The sequence below is a fragment of the Ambystoma mexicanum genome, chromosome 7q, assembly GCF_040938575.1.
Source record: "Ambystoma mexicanum isolate Mex_15411 chromosome 7q, UKY_AmexF1_1, whole genome shotgun sequence".
Classification (NCBI taxonomy): Eukaryota; Metazoa; Chordata; class Amphibia; order Caudata; family Ambystomatidae; genus Ambystoma; species Ambystoma mexicanum.
The window spans coordinates 801908682-801930704 of record NC_090941.1 but is presented as its reverse complement, the minus strand read 5'-3'; the positions used below and the strand labels follow the sequence as shown (position 1 = coordinate 801930704).

At 43.7% G+C, this 22023-nt stretch overlaps 1 protein-coding gene across 1 annotated transcript in view; it reads left to right on the top strand.

Annotated features, from left to right (window-relative positions):
* Window positions 1-22023, top strand: part of CEP126 (centrosomal protein 126) — a 543909-nt gene that overhangs the window by 413054 nt on the left and 108832 nt on the right. The gene's annotated exons all lie outside the window — the stretch shown is intronic.

The following is a 22023-nucleotide window of genomic DNA, read 5'->3' as shown; positions in this document are numbered from 1 at the left end:
CTTCTAGTGCCCCTATTACATTTGGAATTAGTCCTCCATAATAAACGGGTTAGATCCCCTTACATTCTTTCAGATCAATTAGCAGCATAATGCATGGAAAATGCAATTGGTTCATGGGGTTAAATCCCACCTTGTGCAGAAAAGTCCTCCGTGTGTCAAGTTGTGACTACTACAATGCTGTTCGGTAAGGATGATTTAGTATTGATTTCCATTTCACTGCCAGGAGTTACCATAGAGGTGGTGACTTCTCTCAACCTCGGGGAGTCAGGCAAAGCTGACAAGTTTGTGCCTATTATATTATCAAAGGCCTGAGAGGGTGTAAATGTCTCTGGATCGAGGTTCATTCCTCCGACCGAGTCTCCTCAGATTTAGAGACCTGTTCAACAGCGAATTGTTATTATCGATAAGCGGCAAACTGTGCCCATTTGCTGATAATTCGTAAATATATGCCCTGGTGATGGTATTAGTGAGGCTGCCACAATAGTTCTAGATATAGATACCTGCGAATTGGTTATTTTTTACTCTAAACCATTTACAGGTTCACTTGGCATCCTATTAGGTCGATTGACTCTGTTGACTGTTGATGTGGGTACATCTGTGATTATCTTGGATAGAGTACTTTTAAGTTTTTTATTTGTGTGCGTGCTTCTGAGAACGTGGTGTTATGATCCGATCAGCAAAAATGTGGATATGCCACAAGAAGCGTTTTTAACGCACAGACGTACGAATATGGCAGAATAAGCAGCATGCCACTCGCCCAGTCATCGCTAGTACAAGAAGACCAGTAATACAGTCCTTCTTTAGATTAAAGCACCAGCCGGGTCAATTATACAGTCAGAAAACGTGGCAGCAGGGCTTCAATAGCTTCAACTGCCACAACTGCCTTTCAAGCCCTTCGCAGCACTTCACTCCTTGATGGAGTTTCTATAGACAAGATAGCGTATCAACTCCACATTGCTGCAGATACAAAAAAAGACTTCCTGTAGTTCTGGAATATGTGGGCTTGCTGGAATTGCACAAGTTCATTGAAATCTGCACGCTCTAAAAATGAGTTTAGCGAATCACAGCAGCAGTTGCCCCTGCCACTACTGCCCTTCAAACAGTAACAGTTTGTGCCTGCTTAACAGGGAGGGAAACCCGCTCTTCTGCCGGCTGCTCAAGCTTTCAAACTCGTTGGCACCAAAACGTTTTCTATATGTTTTGGGCTTATTTAATTAGGTTGTCTGGCATATCCCGTGCAGATTCTTGTTATTTTGTAAGGCTCTGGTACTGTTTCTGTGTTTAAACTACATCAGCATAAGCTTTCAGTTTACCTGACTCTTACTCCGTGTTACAGTTATGGTGTGTCACCCCTCTTAGGAGCATGGTATCTCCCAGGGCTCTTGGTCATGTCACGTGTCAGTGACCAGGTGACTTCAAGTAATAAAAGTAATGAGCGGCTTCCCGCTCATCAGTCTTGGAACCATCTGACGCCAGTGTGCTGTCTCTTTTGCCAGCGCCATGCTGGCGCTGCAGAGCTGGCTCAGGGCCTGCCCTGCAGGGCCCTCCACCAGGACAGTGCCCCTGCCGGGCAACACTGTCCATCATGGCTGTCACCCATGTGTGTAGAGCCCCTGCTGGGCAACTCTACTGTGTGCCCAACAGAGACTCTGCTGGGCAACTCTGACGCTGTCTTGAATGTTGGAAGAGCCCGTGTGCTCATGAGCTGGCAGGAGGCCCCCTGTCAAGGTACTTCTGCTGGGTGCCCCCAGCCTTGGTTCGCCTGGCATGCGTGACCGCAGGCCAGGACATAACAACCGTGACTCTTTATTGCTGCTACCTTGCTAATGGGTTCATCTGATTAGTTTTAGTGCAGGCTTAGAAACTGGGCTGTGTAACGCCACAAAAACCGGGCAAGCTTGAGTTGCAATTAACTTATCAATCAGGTGTTACTGATGTTCTGGGGCAAGGGCATAGAAGAATGTATTTCTGAAGTCCAGCTTTCCATTGTCCTATTTTAGATACTTAGAGGTTTTCAAAATATCAACATGTTTACATACCCTGCCTTATATGCTGCCCACAAGAATATTTTTCCTTTTCTAAACGTAAAAAATACAACTATGCACTTTGCTAAATGACCATGGACTTCAATAATTCTGATTTTTATACCTGGTCTCATAGACTTAATTATTCCTTACCTGAATAACCTGATGATGTTAGTGAACAGGTTGCATCCTGATCGAAGGCACTGGAGGTGTCCTCTTTCGCCGTTTATCTATGTTTTGTGGGTAAGACCGCCAGCTCTCTATGTTCCAAGACACTTTCTACTTACTGGTGTAGATCAGATTACTCTTCCTTCTCACAGAGACTTTAACTAACCTTCTCTCAGAAAGGATCCGCATTTCATCGTAAGGTCTCTGCATTGTTTCGTCTTATCCTGAGAATTTGTTCCCAGCAATTCCAGTCACTCAGCAAGTCTCGTAAGCCTCTCGGGCTCCTCCCCAGCTACTGCCTGAACAGAGCTTTCTTTCCTCTCCCATCTTCTCTCCCCCTACTGTGCAATATATCCTTGCTCATACTAAAACTTTAGATGGTCTGGATTAGGAGATACCCTTGTATACTCAGATGCATACATGTCGGGGTGGTTATGAGGGTCATGAGGAAGTGATGGGATACATTTGTGCGTCTGTGATACTGGAATGGGAACCCTTTCTCTCCCTGAATCTTTCAAATGATGTTATAAGCAGATTTTAAATGGGTTGCCTCATCATGGAGCTCGTCTCGTTTGGAAGGTCTGACTCACTTTTTCCGTATAGATTTCTGAAATCCTACTCAATTACAAGTAATCTTTTTGAAGAAACAATCGGTCTATTGAGATCTTGATTTAAATCAGTTTTGCCCCTCAACTGTGTCTTGTTAAGCAGATAGTGTTTTTCTTAACTCCACAATCTCGAGACTAGGAGTTTTAGAACATCAACATTGGTTTTTGTCATATATATATGGGTTCTTCCCTGACCTCAGCTAATGCATTTTTAACAGCATCTAATTCAGCTCTTTTAGTGGTTGTTTCTTTTAGTTCACTCTTCTTGTGCAATAACTGTGCATTTAAGACAACAATCTGCACTTGCATCTTTGCTTTTTTTTTCTTGTAGCCATTCTAACATCATCTTTTGCCTAAATTATCTTTATTCCTGAAGCGATCAGGCATAGCTATCTCCTTGTGAAAGCATTTGGTATCCTGTTGAAGGTCTATTATCTTGTTCAGGTATCATTCCAGCTGTGAATTTACATCTCTTATTTAATTTTTCCTACTCTACTTCGGCATGAATATTAACAGTTCTCTGTAATTTCAGGCTGTCATATAATTCTAGAGCGGGCTGCGGAATGGGCTGTTTTCACTGTTTTCACTGTTTGTGCTGTGTGCTGTGGGCTGTGGTTGCGGCTGTGGTGCTCCTCACAGCTCTGTGACCGTAGTTTGTTGCTTTACCCGGCCAGCCTACTACCAGCAACACCCTATCCTCATTGCCCTCACTGTTCAGCTGCATTGTCCTAACGGCCTAACCTTGGGATTGCATTTCACAAGGAAGAGAAAGCGCAAAGTGAGAAACAAAAAGTGGTTCCATAAAGTGGAAGCGGACCCTTTCAAGCTCTGTAAACTTTGCATTGTATCACTGTTACAAACGACTGGAGGACCAGAGACTGGAAGATTGGTAGTTTGGTAAGGTTGGGGAACACTATCCCAAACATCCGCTCAAATTGGTCAAAACCTGACAAAACCTTCTCCAAATTGTTTTTAGCAAATTTTCTTTATCTGGTCTAACTTGGTCCAACCCTGCAGTGTTTGCGCCACTGAGGAGGCATGGTGGCTACCTGTTACTTGCTGTCATTGTTGTTACTGGTGTTACCGGTGTCACTAGTGTTACTGGTGGCTAATGGTGGAAACGAGTAGCTCACCGACATAGTGTTTGGCACACGACATACTGATCTACTGACTTATGGAATCATTAACTTATTGCTGTTTCCATACTTACAATTGCATAGCTAACCCGGCTCAAAGCAGCTCATTTGTTTTCCCATTCACTCAAAGCTTAGTTACTTGGTGCACGTTGCAGTCTCAGTGCATTTCTGGTGTTCCAGATTGGCCAGTTAATCCAAGTGACTGCCATAACACAGGAGGAGAAGGAGAAAAACATTAAACTCAACTAGATCAGACTCATTGGGAGTAGCTGAGGTTGGACCCCCCATGATAAAGAGAAAATGTGCCCAAGAAACACAGACCGCAAAGGGAAAAGGATAAGAAGGGGGAAAAGTTCTCTGCCACTCTAGACTCCTATTTGGAAATGGTTGCAGGACAGCTGGAGGAGCAGATCAAGATGGCTGAGAGTGCCATCTCTACTACTATAAAGAGGCTTCTGGGGGAGACCTCTCTATCTGGGTCCCGATCATCAGACACAAACCACTGTTTGGCCAGTCCATTGCCCCAATGAGTATGGTCACAGGGGCTGTTGTTGCAGGGGAGGTCCCTGCATCTTGAGCTGAGCATCCCGCCGGTGGCATTCCCCCATTTACTGTAATAGCTGAGCCCCACACTGACCTTGGTCCTCCTGTGTCTGAGTTCATTTCTCCTGCAAGAGAAGCAACTATTATAAATCTGGCAAATGATCACAGGGCTGTTAGTGCGCACCATGAGGGCTCTGCCCTGGCTGACGGCAGTCTGGCTGGCACGCTGCTGCCCAAACCTGTCCTTACCAACCTTAACTTGGACATGGAAGATCTGATGCTGAATGCAAAACTGGTGTTGAATTTTTTAACACATTTTAAAACATGAATTTTTACTACATTGGCAATTTTAGATGACCTGGTGAGGTCTCGGAAGAAGGATATCTTATTGATTGCAGTCCCCAGAGAAATGCAGTGCCGGAGGTGCAATCTGGTCGGAGTGCCTAATGCCCCAACTGGGGAAGTGGGAGAGCAAAGGCCAGTAGAAGCGGTGGTAGCTAATCACACACGGGAGGCAAGAGTGGATATCCATGCAAACCATGACTCACCCCAGCTCATGCCAATCATACCTATGGAGGCAATGGACAGCAGCCATGTGATGTTGAGGAAATGCTTATTGCCAGATTCTGCACTGGGTTTGAAACTGAATTTTTTACAACTTCCCCCAGAAGCTTGGTGGGAGTCATTGTGAATGCCCCCAAGTTGGTTGCGGCTGCCTCTGAGGACTGTAGGACCCCGATTAACAAAACAACCTAATGGATTAACTCAAAGATTTCTGCAAGACCTGTTTACCCCCACCACATATTAATGGCTCAATGGGGTACTGTGGGTTGCCCTATCAAATATGCAGAAGGTGACTGTTTAGTTGTAACTTTTATGCATCCTTGTATTCATGATTGTGTTTAGCTCCAATCTGAGTTGACCAGGTGGCAAGCATTGTGCGTGGATGGTCCCACTTTTATCCGGTAGCGGTTTGGCCTAAAGTTATAGCTAACCGGTCCCATGTTCAGTGGCCTAAAGCAGTTCCTCGTAATGCTCTTTGCAGTGCAGACCGGATTCTCACAGGTTCAAACGCAGAGGAATTTGATAACAGGGGGTCAGTCTCGGTGTAGTGAGGGCTTCAGGGGGTGCAGCTCAGTCGGCACCTCTGCTGCCCCTAACCAACCGTTATTAATGTATTAGTGGGATAGATGGCACTGAATGACCCTAACAGCCACAGCCCTGTGTATGCTATTTATGATACCCTTCTCGGTTCTCCTATTGCTTATTCTATGGTCCCGTTGCGGGATCAGTCTTTGATGGTGCTATCATGGAATTTGTCAGGAGTTAAATCTAGGCTTGACAGCCCGTAGATCTTAGCCCTCTTCAAAATAATCGGACATTATTCTCCTCCTGGAGACTTGGTCACAGGAGGACGTTTGTGTGGATGGCTATGTGGCGCATTCAGTGGTGGCTCAGAGAAATATGAGGGGAGGTAACTTTGGAGGGCTGTGAACACTGGTCAAATCTAAACCACAAAACAAAAAAGTGTCCTGACAGGTTCACTAAATATATATATATAAATTTAATTTATAATAAACTTCTCAATACCAGAAATATGGCACAAGCTATCTAAAGTATTTCCTAGGTATGTGTTTTACAGTTTTATGTGTCCACCTAAGTTTTCATAGGGATACATTTTACAAAAATCACCATTTCGTACTTCTGTTTAAGCATTATACAGAAGTAACTTTTTATTATTTCAATTATTACTCATAAGCAAGGTCTGTCAATTACCAAGCACTATTAGCTCAACATAAATTCCAAATCAAGCACAATATGTACAAAAAAGAACCAATAATTATCCATGTTCATGTACACAGTATTTCATACAATGCAAAAGACAGTTATATACACACATTAGAAAAAAAACATTTGAAAAAACTTTTTCTCAGAATAGTCAACACTATATAAATTTTGAAGTTGATAGGCCCCCACTCAGAGGTTGAAACCATATGTCTCTGGATTATAAATGTTCAGTTCCATTGGGGGCATTTTCAATTGGTTAGCTAAACTCAAGGTCTACTAGCTAAACTCAGGGTCAAATCTAGCCTTGTTAACAAGTCGTTCCCTCTGGAGCCCTTGCACTCTTTTCTCCAGGTGGTCATAATATGTAGAACTGTCTCGATTGATCTAATAGTCGTCCGTTTTTATAATAGACCCCATACCCAGCATGCGAGAAATTGCCTCTGTTCTAACATTTGTGATGGAGGGCCTTACCCTTTGTTAGCCTTACAGGATATGTTTTTCATCATGGTGAGTGGAGGAGGGTTAGGGAGGGTTCAATGCCAAGTTGGGTGAAGGGCTGGATAACGGGCTGGATAACGCATTGTACGATGACGCTGAGGATGCTTTGGCAGGGATCCCAATACCTTTTATGATGGATGCTATGATCGATGCTAGAACGTGTGTGGAAGGGCTGAGGTGGTTGCACCACCTTTTTGATTGGGGGCTGCACACTGTTAATGATAACATACCTGGTAAGCCCATTGTTTTCTTCAGAATTGGCCCACTCCACAATTGACTATCTGTGCCCCAGTTAAATTCTTGAACGCAGTTGTGGGCTTCGAAGTAGTTGGTGCAGTGATCATTTCCCAATTAGGTTGGAAGTTAAAACCCTGAGAAGATGTGCCCCGTCCCGCAGTACCTTCTTGAGGTGTCTCTGGATGCCTCAAGCAGTCCAGACTAATCACTGTGAACTGGAAATATTGTTACATTATTCTAACTAAATTTATGTCCCTAATGTTTAACCTAACTGACACATTTTCCTTAGTGGCAGACAGAGGGAAGGGGTAGCCAAGTTGGGTTTGTTTGACTCAGAATGCACAAGAGCAAAATCCAGACTACTAGCTATACAAAAAAAACTTTGGCCTCCAAAATTGGCATTGTTGGTGCCAGGTCTGTCTTTAAAAAGGCGATTGCCAAGAGGAAAAGGAAAACTGAAGCTGCCGCATGGGTCCTGGCGTCAACTAACAATGACTCAAAACTCTTTTGGGAAATTATAAATAAAGGGCTGTTTTATAAATATAGGTCTAAATCCCTGGAGGTTATTGGTTCTGATCAGGCGTGGCTGGCCCATTTCTCCTCATTGTATAGTGTGGGGTAGTTGGAGAAACTTCTGGGTACTGGTCCCCTCAGGGAAAGTGGAGGCTGGAAATGGAGCAAGGATTGAGTTCACTGTGGGCGAAATCCTAATAGCCATCAAGTGCCAGCATTGGGATAGGGCACATGGCCCAGATAATGCCCTGACTGACCTCTTTCTGTCTGAACCCGATCTGTGGGCACCAGTTCTCGTACTGGGTTTTATTGCAATCTGTGCATGGGGCACAATCCCAGCGTCCTGGTTATGGGCCATCAATCAGCCTATATATGGGAAAAGACCTAAGGCTCTACCAGCCTCATATAGACCTATCTGCCTTCTGGATTCCCGCTTTAAAATCTTTGGCCGTGCCACTCTAGCCAGATTGGAGGCAATGGCAGTGAATAGTAACATTCTCTCACCTGTACAGCTGGGGTTCAGGCCGGGTCTCGGTAGCACTGAGCAGTCTCTGAACCTCTATCTGGTGGTGGCTCACTCTCTGTATGGCAAGGAGGACCAGATCTATCTAGCCTTCATGTAACTGAGCACAGCGTTTGACAAGGCCAATCCCGACAACCTTTGGCATGTGCTCAGATCCATAAACATCCCACAGGCCCTGGTTAACTTTCTGGTTAAACTGCACCGTTCAACCCAAGCCCATGTAAGCAGTGGTGCCAATGTAAGATGTACCGCCTCGTTTCCTGACGAGCTGTGTGTGTGCCAGGGCTACGTCCTGCCCCCCCCGCTCTTTTGTTTATACATCAATGGCCTGTATGACCATCTGCTAACCTACACACCAGATGATCTTTTAGGCAGTCTCCTCATCCCACAAATTCGGTCACTACCTAGATGTACTATTGGCAAGAGGGGAGGAAATCCTGATGAAGGATACACTACCACTCTCTTGGACAGACCACTTTCTCAGACTTTTCTCAGTGAATCTTGACAAGCCGAGAGAACAGCTTTTTGCCTTCATTTTATGTTTTCTGTGCTTCCCTGGGCTTGGGGAGCACAGAAAACGTAAAATGAAAGTGAAGGATGCCTCCTCAGCTCTGCTCTGGCTGCAGTAAGCAAAAGCTCCCAGTAGGGGGCTTTTGCTACTTGTTTAGTGCCGCAAGGGCAGAGCTGAGGAGGCTGCCTGAAATCACAAAATGGATGCTCCCATGTAAACACTTTGAGCCTCGTTTGCCAAAGTGTTTACATAGGAACTTCCATTCAAAATGTGTCTAAACTATGTTTTAGACTATTGCCAATCATTTTAGCAATTCATATTTCTGGGCGAACCAGGCTTTAAAGGCCCTCAAACTGACCAACGATTCCCTTTTCCCTCTGCCTACATGTGTAGCAAAACGCATATCATCAGAAATGTTCCCTGTTATGAACAGCTATGTAAATGCGTCTCTAAGTAAGGGGATAGTACATGACAAATTAAAGTTATCCAGCATTTCTCCACTGTTAGAAAAGTCAAATCTAGACACTGACAATCTCCAGAATTATTGTCCAGTGACAAGCTTTCCCTGGCATGGAAGAACTTTGGAGAAAGTGGTCACAATGCAGTTCCAAGAGTACATGGAATGAGAAGGTCTATTGGATCCATTACAATCGGGATTCTGCCTGAAATTTGGAAATTAACCTGCATTGGTTTTGGTCTGGGACGAACTATTGCAAGTGGGAGACCTAGGAGAACTGTCCCTACTTGTAATGTTAGACCTTTTTCGCAGCAAGGAATGTGTCAGCAAATGCTCTCAGATGGTTCTCTTCTTTTCTGGCAGGGAGACAGCAGGTGAAGTCGGGAGGCTTCTTTTCAGATCCCTCCCACAGTGTTGTGGAGTTCCCGAAGGGTCCTCGCTCCCACTGTTATTCAATCTCTATCTACACACTCTACTTGACATCCTGAGAAGCCACAAGGTTAGCTTCCAGTCATTGGCAGATGATACCGAACTGTTCCGTAGGTTAAATAACATTGAGTAATCTCTTTCACGGTCAGCAGCCATTCGGAAGAGGTAGGAGGATGGAAGTCCACCAATTGGCTCCAAATCAATCCCAACAAGACTGAGGTCATCCTGTGTGGCCAGAAGCAGCTAATGAGATAAAACAGATGCCTTCCCCCACCTTCTTTCTTGGGAGTAGAATTGAGGTATGCCTCGAATTGAAGTATGTCTGTAAGGTAAAGAATTTGGAGTGCATGTGGCAGTGCGACCAGCGCTGTGAAGGCCAGGTTACACCCAATGTCCAAGCCTTTTTCTATTATCTATGGCTACTTCTACAGGCCCTTCCTTATGTTCCATAAAAAAATCACACAACAGTGGTAGGTCCCCTAGTAAACTCCCAGCTGAGCTACTGTGACAGCCTATTGGCCGGGGCTCCTTCCAAACAAATACACTAGCTGCAGAAAGCCCAAAATGCTGCCGTTCAATTGGTGTTCAGGGTAAAAACATCCACACCTTTATCAGGGCTCTGCCGATCAATTCTTTGGTTGGCAGTGGAGGACCAAATTAAGTTTAAAATCTGATGTCTGATTTTTAAATGCTTGAACAATGTAGATCCTATCTACCTGGCTGATAAGCTCAACTATTATTAAACTAAAAGTGACCTAAGATCAAAAGACAGTATTCCACCAACATGTGTGTCTAGACGTGATTGCAGATTTTCAGTATTCGGGCCTAAATTATGGAATAGTCTTCCATTGGAGATAGGAAATGTTCACTATTTTCGAAAAAAAAATCTAAATAAGTCTGAGAATATTGTATTACAGGAGGGAAAGCAAATTTGAATACCTGATGATGATTCACAGTAGAGTTTTGATACAATTTGGTTTGTCCAGTTGTGCAATAACTCAATCAATAAAGAATCATGTCCCTAGTTTGGGTAGTCTTCCTTTGCCGCTCTTAGTGTACGCAGACGATACGGTCCTAATGACGCATACCTCGAGAGCACTGCAAAGACTTATCCATGACCATTCCTCCTTCATGGATCCTTTGGATCTTGGCGTCAATACTAAAAAATCAGCTGTGATAACCTGTTATAAGGGTTCTCTGTGAAAAGTCCTCTTTTTAAAGGTCTGAAGAGTAAAAGATCGATTTACATTGACCGATTATCGGCATTGTAAAAGTATTTTTCTCTTGAGACCTTTAAAATGGGGATTTCCCTTTTAAAAAAAATATTCAGGGGGTTTCTTCCCTTGAACCCACCATTGTTCCTCCCCACCCCCGACTACCTCTCCCAAAACAAAACACACACAAACCCAAATACTTAACAGTTCTCCTGGTCCTGCGCTTCCGGATGCCGACCTGCCTGTCAGCCCCTGCGTGCACTCGTGTGTGGCAGGGCCGTGGCAGTTCGATTCCGAAAGACCTCTCTGTGCGGTCATGGAGCGGTCTTTCTAAATCGGTCTTTAAGTGAAAAGATCTTTTTTTAAATATCTTTTCACTTAGGACCATTACCATTATAAGGGGAAGTGCATTTTAAAACTCCAGGCATTGTTTTGTAAGGGTGTACAGATTCCCATGGTGTATAGCTTTGATTATCTGGGGGTCAGGTTCTCCTGCGCTGCACGTGAACAAATAGGCAGAATCAAACGGGTGATGATGGGTGGGGTAATCAGGGCAATGGGTATGTTAAAGGCCAAACTAATTAATTTGGTACTGAAGACATATAATGGAAAGGTAGTCTCGGTCACCAGTTTTGGCATGTAGCTATGGGGCTACAGAAATGCAAATTCTATTCAGGTGGTGGGGAATATTTTTTTGAAAACAATTCTGGCCCTTCCGGGTTCGGCCACCAACTTTGGTGTAGATTTATTTTAATTTAATTTTATTGATTTTTTTTATACCGCGCCTAATACCGTACCTGAGTTCGGTTTCTAAGGGCGGATCTGGGATTCGAACTTATGTTGCTCTGTGTGACTTTGTTCCCAAGACCAGCTTGTTGCCCCTGTGTTGTCCTCTTGCAAAAGTCATTAGTGATATAATCTCAGTGCAGCCTGGTCTTCATTGGCTTACACTCTGGGGTAATGCAAAGGCAGCTCTGAACCAGGTGTTAATCAGACATCTGATTAGTAGATGTCAATGCTGCTTATTTGTACCCTCCATCAGATATTTTAACTGTTTGTGACATTCAAATCGAGACATCGAAGGTCCATTTGTATACTGGGGAGAAGAAAGTGTCCTGTGAGATTCTGAAACTCCAGAATAGGAGGCATGCAGTTATTATGGTACCTGTCCCACAGAGCTATCTGCTATGGGCCTACGCCCCTTCTCAGCGAATACCCATAACCAGGGCACGTTTTGACTGTGTTCTTTTACAGGCTGTGAAGGCAGCAAAGTCTAGAGACACGGCCAATCAATCTTGCTTTTTGTGCAATGCACCCGGGAGGATCTGTCTCATCTTCTATTTTTTTTTGCCCAGTGTATACACGATCAAGAGGGCAAATACTTAAACCACTGTTACGGGAGATTGGGTTTACCTGCATTGATCTGTTTGTTGTGGGTGGATTCACCCCGTGTTAGGTGGGCACTTTTGACTTCCTTGAAGCATGCGCTGTTTACCAGGAAGTAGCTCATGAAATCTTTAAGAGCATGAATTGGATATTTGTAGCTGAATTGTATGGATTTGTTCTGTGTGCCAACGTTTTTATATCGGACATTTTTATTTTGTATTGTTTGTCTGGAACTTGTGGTATTATTCTGAAATAAACATATGACTGACTGATAATTATCCAAAGTTGGCATTAGCTGTTTTTTGCTCATTGTTATATTTAGAATAGTTAGCTGTCAGCTGCTTCTTGAGATTCTATTATATTGTGATGGAGTCACCTATGGTCAGACCAATGAGGTTAACTGAGTATCTCTGTGGGATGAGGAAGCCACAAGCTCTGTGATTCAGCCCCTCCAGGGTGTTCACGCAGGATCCCTCAGATCTCCCGTAATAACCTCTTTGCTCTCTCAGACCCTCACTGTGTGCCATACAACCCTCTTTGCATATGAGGATAGGCAGAGTACCCCAAAAATGCAAAGTCTCTTAGGAGGTGCTTCAGATTCCCATTTCATGTGGCAGAATAGTTTTGGAGGTGAAAGTCCACGTGGAGCATGTTTGCACATTTGCCATGATTGGCTCAACTGCTGTGACACTGCAGGAAATCTCAGGCCCAGTCAGCTAGTCCACTGCCAGAGCGGGACTCTTTAGCAAGTTTACCATGTGTGCACAAGTCCCAGCATGGGCCGTGAAGTGGGGCCATCTGTGCACAGATGCTGCTTCTGAACAAACTCAATTGCAGTTTTTCCATCGGGTACGCTGGACCGAAAGCTCAAAGTCTATTTGGGATAAAAGACTGAAGGGTTGAGATTATGGCCAAATTATCGTATGAGAACAACTACAACTTCTAAGCATAAATGAGACGACCAGGGGCATAGACTTGGGGAGGAGATGGAGCCATGAGGCCTCATAAATCAAGACCATCTAAACTAATAGAGAAATATATCCACCAACCAGACCACTTATTGAAACAACTAGTGTCAAGGCTTAACTATAAAAAGAGGCAGAAGCCACCTGCCTTTGAATTAGGTTGCCCTTCCTGTGTGTTGGTGTGAGAACAGTAGGAAGCGTAGAAGAGGGAAAAAATATGAAACAAGAGGTGGCCATGCAATGGAGGGCACACTTTAAAGGACCTGAAAGCAAGCAGGTGGCTGAACCAAATGGGCCACATTACAAAGGTCAGAGTGAGGAGGTATTTCAATGCAGCCAGAGTGAGCACAGTAAAGAATTGAAGAGAGACCAATTAGAGGCCATTAACCTCGACCTCTCAGAAGCCAGGAAGCCTTGTCGAGGAGAGTGAAAAATCACATGTTGGAGGTGCTTTCTCAGATCATTGTGGTGGAAGCAGAACCACCAGGGTTAAAGAACAATTTGCATTCAGCAGAACTGAACTATAGCTAGGAGAGGGATCAGTCTTAGGAAGGATGCTCTTTGCTGGAGGACCATTATTTCTACAACCTGGCAAAAATCAGGTGGTGGGGAATAAAAATATTCCCAGAAGCACAAGCGTGGGAAACATATAGGGCTTGCCTTAGTAAAGAACCTATAAGGGCATCAAAAGGATTGCCATAGTAAAGGACACTAAGAGGGTGAACAGCTATATTTTTTACCCCAATATCCATTTACCACAATACCACAATGAACCAGAAAATTGTGCATTGCTGGGACCACCGGACAAGGTGAATTAAAAGAAGTGTTCTGGGGCACTTAAAACCACCCTCACACTGACGAGAACCGACAGACTACGTCAAGGGTGCAGACGCCCATAAATTGCTTGGATTAAAATAGGGCATGGGTATTGGACACTTGGTCCAGTAGTTTAGAAACCACTATTCACAGAGGTTGACCTACTCTTCCATCCTGACACTTTTTCGCAAAGAATCTGTTTGTATTCTAAGGAGAGTGGTGGAAGGAAACTCCCTCAATACTCCCAGGCACCCATGAACACATTCTACAGACAAGCTGGCTGTGAGTTTTTGTCTAATCCACTAAAACATACACATTTGTTGAGAATAAAAAGAAGTTCTGTTACATGAAATGTCTGTGTCTCACGACCACTGTCCCTTCTCCCCTGTGACAGTTAGTGTATGGTAACGCAAAGGTGATCAATGTCATCCTTGCCAATTATAAGGACATCCTCATTTGTAGCCAACGTTTTTGTTGACTGATCCAATTATGTTTGTAAAGTACCCATCTCTGCAAAATATTCAACAACCTGCTTCCCTAGCAACCTGGCAGTACTACCATAACTATTTTCTGATCCCCTTTTTCAGGTCACTCAACATGGCTTAGCATAAGCTTACAAGATTTCCCTTGGGATCTGGTACATCTGAATGGATCTCCCCGACTACCATTTCTCTGATCTTATTGTGCACTCTTCGAGAGTTAATGTTATACTTTTCTCAAACGGGTATGCTTTCCATAGGGCATGATGTATGCAATTGCCGAAGGTAAATACAACATTTATGTTCTGCATTTAGCCTAACAATTTCATAATAATAAAACAGTCATGATTCACAGTTATAAAATATAATGCTATAAAAAGCGATTTAAAAAGTGTAAAAATAAAATGCTGTACTATTCACTTTGTCTTTACTGTTATTGGTGCAATCGTTTTTGTATGAAATTGTGCCCTTTGCACCAGTGAAATAAAAAGCAAACATGCTCTTTGCACCAATGAAAAGCAACCAGCCAATGCTTCTCAAGTAATATCAGACAGTATCAGAGTTCCATTACGTCATCCCTGGACCGTCTCTAATTGGCAACAAAAAGAATTCTCCTGAAAAGACATTGACAATCATAAAAAAGGTTGGGCCTTTATTCTTGAGCCCTATCTGTAAGGCGTTTGGCAGGCAATCATCAGTTTGTTCCAGTAAGAGAAGAGATCCAGTAAAGACCACCATGACGTAAGGCATTCTGGATTGTCTCTGTAAATGTGTTATTTTACAGTCCAGTCATCCAACCACTGGAGTATGCATTTATTGTGGGTGATTCTTGCAAACACGGATCTTAAAACTTGATTGGGGCTCAGTTACATGAGGGCGAGAAACTATTTTTACAGTGCCAAGATAACAGGATAGTCGACAGAAGCGTTTGGATTTTGTCAAACAAATGTGGAAACATGAAATGTAATCATTTTGAATAGTATAGGCAATATAGGATTAGCAGATACACTGATGCAAAAATGAAACCATAATGTCCACATTTTATCAAATGAAGCACATTCAGAGTATACCTGAAGTGGCAGGGTGTGTTAGGTAGAAACCTGTGCAGTTCCCTCTGGGACCACTGCAAAAGATTTAGGACTACAGGTGTTTGGCAGTAAACCCACTTGGTAGCAGTCTGTACCACACAGATTCACTTGGTAGCTGTGGCTGAGCAGTCAGACGTCCCTCAAGAAGAGTTAGGCAGTATACAGAGTATTCACAATAGGTCAAGAGAACACAATAGAACAAGTAAACACTGACCAGGGCTTAGAGTAAAAGAGATATCATTATTTATTTAAAACCACATCTAGAAAAACACACAGGCACTAATAGAAAGCAATTCAAAAACACTGTCACTAAAAGATATACACTCCCTTAAAAGAATATTAGACAAGTCCTAAGTAAAGCCCCACTTATTTTCAGACAGCGGTGAGCGCTTAACATAGATGGCACTCAAATAATTTCTGTTAAAAAGGGAGAGAAAAGCAGAGAATAAATTGAAACAGATCCCAACACTTTTTCACGAACACAACAAGAGAACAAGGCAAAGTAACACCGTGAATTCAGAGTCAGTAGGCCGGATCCACTTTAAGAGGATCAAAACGAAATGTGTCCAAGGTCACACGGTTGCAGTGCACAAAAGTCTTGTAACGTTTCAAAAAGGAGTTGGACCAAAGAAAGGGACCCGTTAGAGGGTCAAGGCGGCCAGCCCAGTCCAGAAGGTTAAGGGGTTATTATTACCTTGTAGCAATCTTTAGAAAGGGAGGCCTGGTGGACACGGTGCCTTAAAGTGGTGAGAATACTCCAGCGGGGGCAGTTGTTCCTGGCAGCGGATGCAAGTCGGTGCTTCATCCGGGGGAAGAGAGGATCTCGTCGGGGAGGAAGACAGGAGTCTGTTGCACTGCCAGGGAAGAAACCAGCCACGGAGTTTCTCAGGTACAAGGAGCGGTCCGTTGATTAGCGGTCCAGTGGTATGTGGCTATCCGGCTGCCGGGGTGCTTGGCACGGGCAATTCGACCACAAACTGGTCTGGGGTGCAAAGAGAAGAAGGTAAACTGGCTGTGCTCACCAGTCAGGGGAAGAAGCCTCTCCAACCGGGAGATCTTCTCTGTTGTCGGCAAGTGGTGAGTCGGTTCGCCTGGCTCCACCAGTGGTGTTATCGTGGTAGGTCGGCTCAGCTTCTCCCTCGTCGGATTCTCAGGTCCTGTGGCGACTTCTGAAGTTCCAGTGCCCAAAGCCCTGCTTTTATGCAGCATACCCCCATTCTCTCAGCCTAGCTGTCAATCAAACATGCTAAGTGGTGAGCCGGCCGGCTCACCACTTGGGCCAATCACACAAGAGTGCGACTTGAGTTACCAAGGTAACTCAGTCCAGGGTGCCTAAACCCCCTCCCACACCCCCTGTGGTACCCAGACAGAGTGGCACCACTTTTGGAGGCTTCTGTGGAGAAGCCCGCCAAAAAGTGGAACAAAGGGCTCGACTTGGGTTGGAGTCACAGAAGAGAACACAAACGCCATTTTAGAATCGAGTCCTGGCAAAAAATACCAACCGGCGAATTAATATTAATTAAATAAACCGGCGGTATGTTCGAGGCTATGAGAATTAAATAATTAAAGTTGGTAGCCTCGAACAATGCGGTCGAATATAAAAAGTAGTTTCCACTGCCACCAGCCAAAACTCGATCAGGGGGGACGGAGACGTGCCCCCTCGACTAACAGACCCCGGGGCAATCGAATTGCCCCGACCAGTACGTCCACAATATGATGGTTTGTACTGGTTTCTGTTAATAATTTGGGACTAGTAAAGCCAATGGTGACTTTACATGCCCTGGGAGACAGTAGTCAGTCCCAGGGTATGGAGTCTATGGTGGGGTGTCACTATGACGCCCCTGTGTTACTGCACGGTGGGTGCTGTATAACACACATAGTAAAAACACGTGAGACCCTATGGAGTAAAGGACCCCATAGCCCATAAAACACATTTACAGTCAAAGGAACAGCATAAATCATGTCCAAGAGTGGGAGAAAATGAGTCTCACTCTTGGCAGGAGAAAAAACAAACTCCAGAAATCCAGCAAAGCTGCTGGGGGACTCACTAGGTTAGGAAATTCAGCCTAAAGAGAGAATTCTCCCTAACAGGGTGACAAATGCATGTATCGTGTCTTCAGCTCTAGATGTAAACTATAAGAATATTGGTTAATGGTATTTAATTATGAACCTACATTGCCAGCGTGCTGGAAATAATTATACAACCAAACCTCAACCCAATTATCTTACAGAGACAATCGACTTTGATGAGCTCATTTTTAAGTACTGTACTGATACTGATTGTTGTCACTTATTAGGAGAATGCGCTCTGTCATGGTATAATTAGTTGGTCATAGACTGCAGCTGGATTAGCCAGGCAGGGAAGGAGTTAAGTGATCTCCCGTGGCTGATTGAAGGTTCAGCCTTGTTTAATGTCATGGAAGCAAGGAAATCAATCCAACTCCATCATTTTGTATGCCTTAACGCTTACTGTGGCATTAGGGAATGTTATTTTGTGCAGGGTAACTGGAAGTGTATATCCCAGTTACAAAGAATCTGGGAATCAATGGTGGATATCGGTTCATTTAAGCAATAAACCCCTACATGCTTGCTTTTCTCGGGTCTGAAATCCAGCCGCAGGGCATTACCAGGCCCAGTTATGCCCACGCACAGAGGGTTTATTGCTATTTGCATCACGGCATGCTTAATGTGTTGCTAATAGTTTTCTTTAAAGTTGAGAAACAGTGCGGTGGCCGTTTCTCAATTTCAAAAGAATCTATGAAACAAGATGGCCACCATGGTCAATGGAGAAGCCCAGCTACACAAAGTAAAACTAAATCACTTTGTGTTATATGTTTGGTAAATGATTATGATCCTACAGTGTCATCTTTTCCTCAGTAAACTTTTGCTGAAAGAGTTGTACAGTATCTGTTCTGATAAATTGTTTAATGCTGCATGTTAAGCTTCATGCAGAAGCTGAGAAAGCTTTGAAGTCTTTTACATTTGGAAAACTCTTATCACACCCCTTTTCTAAGCCAATGGGGAACCCTAACACACTGCACAACTGGCACCCAATTGCCAGCACTCTTTTCCTTTTTTGAAAACCATAGAGCCAATGGCCATGCATCAGTAGACTGGGCCAAAAAAACCTAATACATGATCATCAATCTGGTCTGAGACCAGCCTGAGCAACAGAGGCCACTCCATTTTCCATAAGGGGAAGAACTCTTACTTTGACTAGAGAATAACATTCCTCCAATCCTCATCCTACTAGATCTGTGTTCAGCACTCAACACTGTAAAACAATCTATAGTATTTAAGGCTCTAAATGGCTCCTTTAGTATTGCCAGGGGAGCCCTCGACTGGATTGCCTCCTCCTCCCAGTACCAAGACCAGAAAGGGCAGCCATCCAGCCCATCTGTCCGGACTTGTGCGTTGCCAAAGGTTTCTGTCCCCTCACTTTGATTTTTGTAATGCCTACCTCAATCCTCTCGTAGACCTGGTGGCTCCCTATTCTACATTCTTCCAGACATATATACTGACAACACCAGGATTACTTTCAATCTGGGCAAGTCCACAGAAAATATTGTCTAAATCTGCCTGTTTGGCAGTGTTCAATCTGGATTCATGCATTCCTACAATTAATGATATGGGAAAATAGTGATTCCAGAATCTCTTGTCTTTAATATAGTAGTGCGAGCAGTAATCAAGCCTACCAAGAAACAAAGCTCAAACCATATCTACCCTTTGTCAGAAATCTAGTAAAAGGGGGATGTTCTATAGTAGATGCAGCTGTGATGTGCATTTCTAGTTACTTTGTTTACCTTGGGACTGAATGAGAGTTTAATGTGAAAAGTCACTCGCACAGTTCTTGCTGATTCCAATGTTATAAGTGGAGTGCCTATGGAGTCTGGTCTGATAGATGGAAGAAAGCTGAATTGCTGATACGAAACAACAAGACTTCTAAATTACTCAATTTAAGGCATATAATATCAAGTGTCATCCAGACCTGATTTTTTCTGAAATAGGCTTTGTCTATAAATCGACCTCAGTGTTGTAGAGCTGGATCAGGATTTGTTGGTCATCCATGCAGAGTTGGAATTGCATTGAGAAGGACTAAATCTATATGGTCAGTGGACAATTGTACATATTGAAGATGCAGAGAGAAAGAATGGAGTTGTGAGGGACACCACAACTCTGCAGATGGGACGTTGATGTGAAATGGCCGATTGAAACTTGAAAGGAGGGTGCTTTTAAGGAATCTAAGCCAATCTAATGCGTAGCCAGAGATTCAGCTTTATTCTTGTAGTTTATTCAAGACTATGTGCTCAAAGGGTTGGCTTGAAACAGCAAGATGGAGTGTGAGTGAAAATTAAACCGATCATTTGGATCCAAATTGTTTTCTTGATAAGTAGGTGGATCAAGGCATTTTTAAGACGTTTGGGCTCTGAGCCACTGCCAAGAGATGTGTTGCTGAAAGTGATGAATCTGGGGGCTAAAGTATTGAAGTGAGCTTCAGGAAGGCTCTCTAAGCAGAGAATGTCTTCAGGCTCTACACCAAGTTGGCGAATGCCTCCTCTGCAATGTGTTGAATGTGGTGATGTAAGCATTTTTTACCCGGTTTTGGCAGTGATGTCTGTGAAAGCAGTAATGCCTATGCTAGCAGGCCATACCTGGTCATAACAGCCTGCTGCATGGGTTAACAAGCTCAAGCAGAGTAAGAACATGTAACCAGAGCAACGAGTCATTACCATCCTGTTAAGGTAGCCCCAAAATCACAACTAGGCTCAGAGGAATTGGAATCAATCCAAACTAGACTCAATGACTGAGTAGACAAAGTACACAACAAAATCCAACTTTATTCACATTGAAACAAAGCCGGGACGACATACAAGCATTCAAGTCTCACCGCTCTTAGCATACTAATTAGAAACAATTGCTTTAGTACTACAAACTCATCATCCGTGATGTCATAGCATTATGTCAGTTTACAAAACCTATGAGGATAGGTTAGTGAGTTTGCAACATATAGCTTCTATAGGAGTTAATCATTTGATTGGGTTACAATTATCTGATGGCTCCACCTGGAACTACCCCTATATTGACAAAGGTTAAACTACATCACCTTCACGACATGGAGCTGGTTGGCATACTGCTTGATGGGCGTCATAACTAAGGAGTTTGATAGGTTGGCACATTGCTAACTAACCTTGACCACTTGGTAGGTGGTCAGGATATGTGCCAGACGGAGTGTAGGGGAAGAGAGGCCCATGGAACGTTCTTCCTTCAATTAAAATGTGCCATCCCTCATTCTCAGGCGAGGAGACCTGGTCATTCTTTTGACTTTGACCTTGCCCTTGTGTGGCTCTTGGTGTCTGTGTGCGTTTAAAGAGTACGGCAGGTGTCCTATCTGTGTTCACTTCGAATGAATTGTCAGTGCTCTCCAACTATGGGTCACTCGCGATGTGACCTTGTTTGGAATAGCTTTACTTTTTATTTGTTAAGATTTCAGCTACCATTAACGTGTGTGTTGTGTTTTCTATTACCACTAGGGACACTCTTGAGTTACTCTTCATGGAGTGTTACTGTTTGACTGTACCTGGCTAAGAAAGGCTGGTTGTACTCTTATAAAACTTCAATTAATGTGGGAGTATACTGCCTGCGTCTTGGGAATTGCTATCCCATGCCTTTGTTCAGCCGTACCAATCCTTCCTAATTTCATTTTAGCCTTGGCAGTAGTTGGCACCCACTGTCTGAGCTCTGCACGGATATGTATTTCTGTGGATTCAACCTTTTGAGTGTTCCTGAGGTTTTGAGGCATGTGCTCATTCAGAGACGTGCTGTGGCTTCCATTTTAAGAAAATGACTGCCTAACTACATTCTTGTTTTTATGTTAGCAAGCTATCTTCACTTCTCGTTGAAGTTGCATTCACCTTTATATATTGATCATGTTCATTTTCTTCAGGTCTAAATGCATATATTACCTATTGTGTGCGTTCTTCAGGCGAAGTGCATGTTTGCTTTATGTATAATGCACACTTTTCTACTTTTACGTTAGTTTGAATGCTTTGGCCATCTTCAGCTGACATTGTCCCCAAGCCCTGCTGTACTTGTGGGGGGATAAGGGCGGAACAGCTGTCTCAATGAGTAACATCTCTCACCTTTGTGGTATTAATGCCGGGGAGGGGCAGAAGGTACAGAGGACATATTCATCTGCCACCCAACAAACCGGTATGACCTACCAGTCAAGGAAAGCAGAAGAAAATGAAATACACTGTGTGTGAAGCTTACTATTTTTTTTACACAATGCTACAATCAATGTGGCCATCATGCAAATCCAAAAAGGGAGTTCCCAGATGAGCCCCTTTTCAATTTCCATGGTAGCCTGAGAGAAGCATGCAGGGTTGTTGGGGATGAAGATTGGAAGAGGTGGCAGGTAAGTAAAAAATGGCTTAATGGTTATTGGGCAGTATGAAACGGAGAGCGGTATAACCAGGGGTTAAGCAATGAGGAGGAATCGAGTGAAAATAGCATGCAATTTGCTTAGACCATGGTTTTATGCTGTTGGATCCAACCTGCCTTCCAAGCAGCCTGATTTTATGCTTCACACATCCAGAGTGCGTTAAATTGATGTTTATGTTTAGTATATTACGTAAAAAAA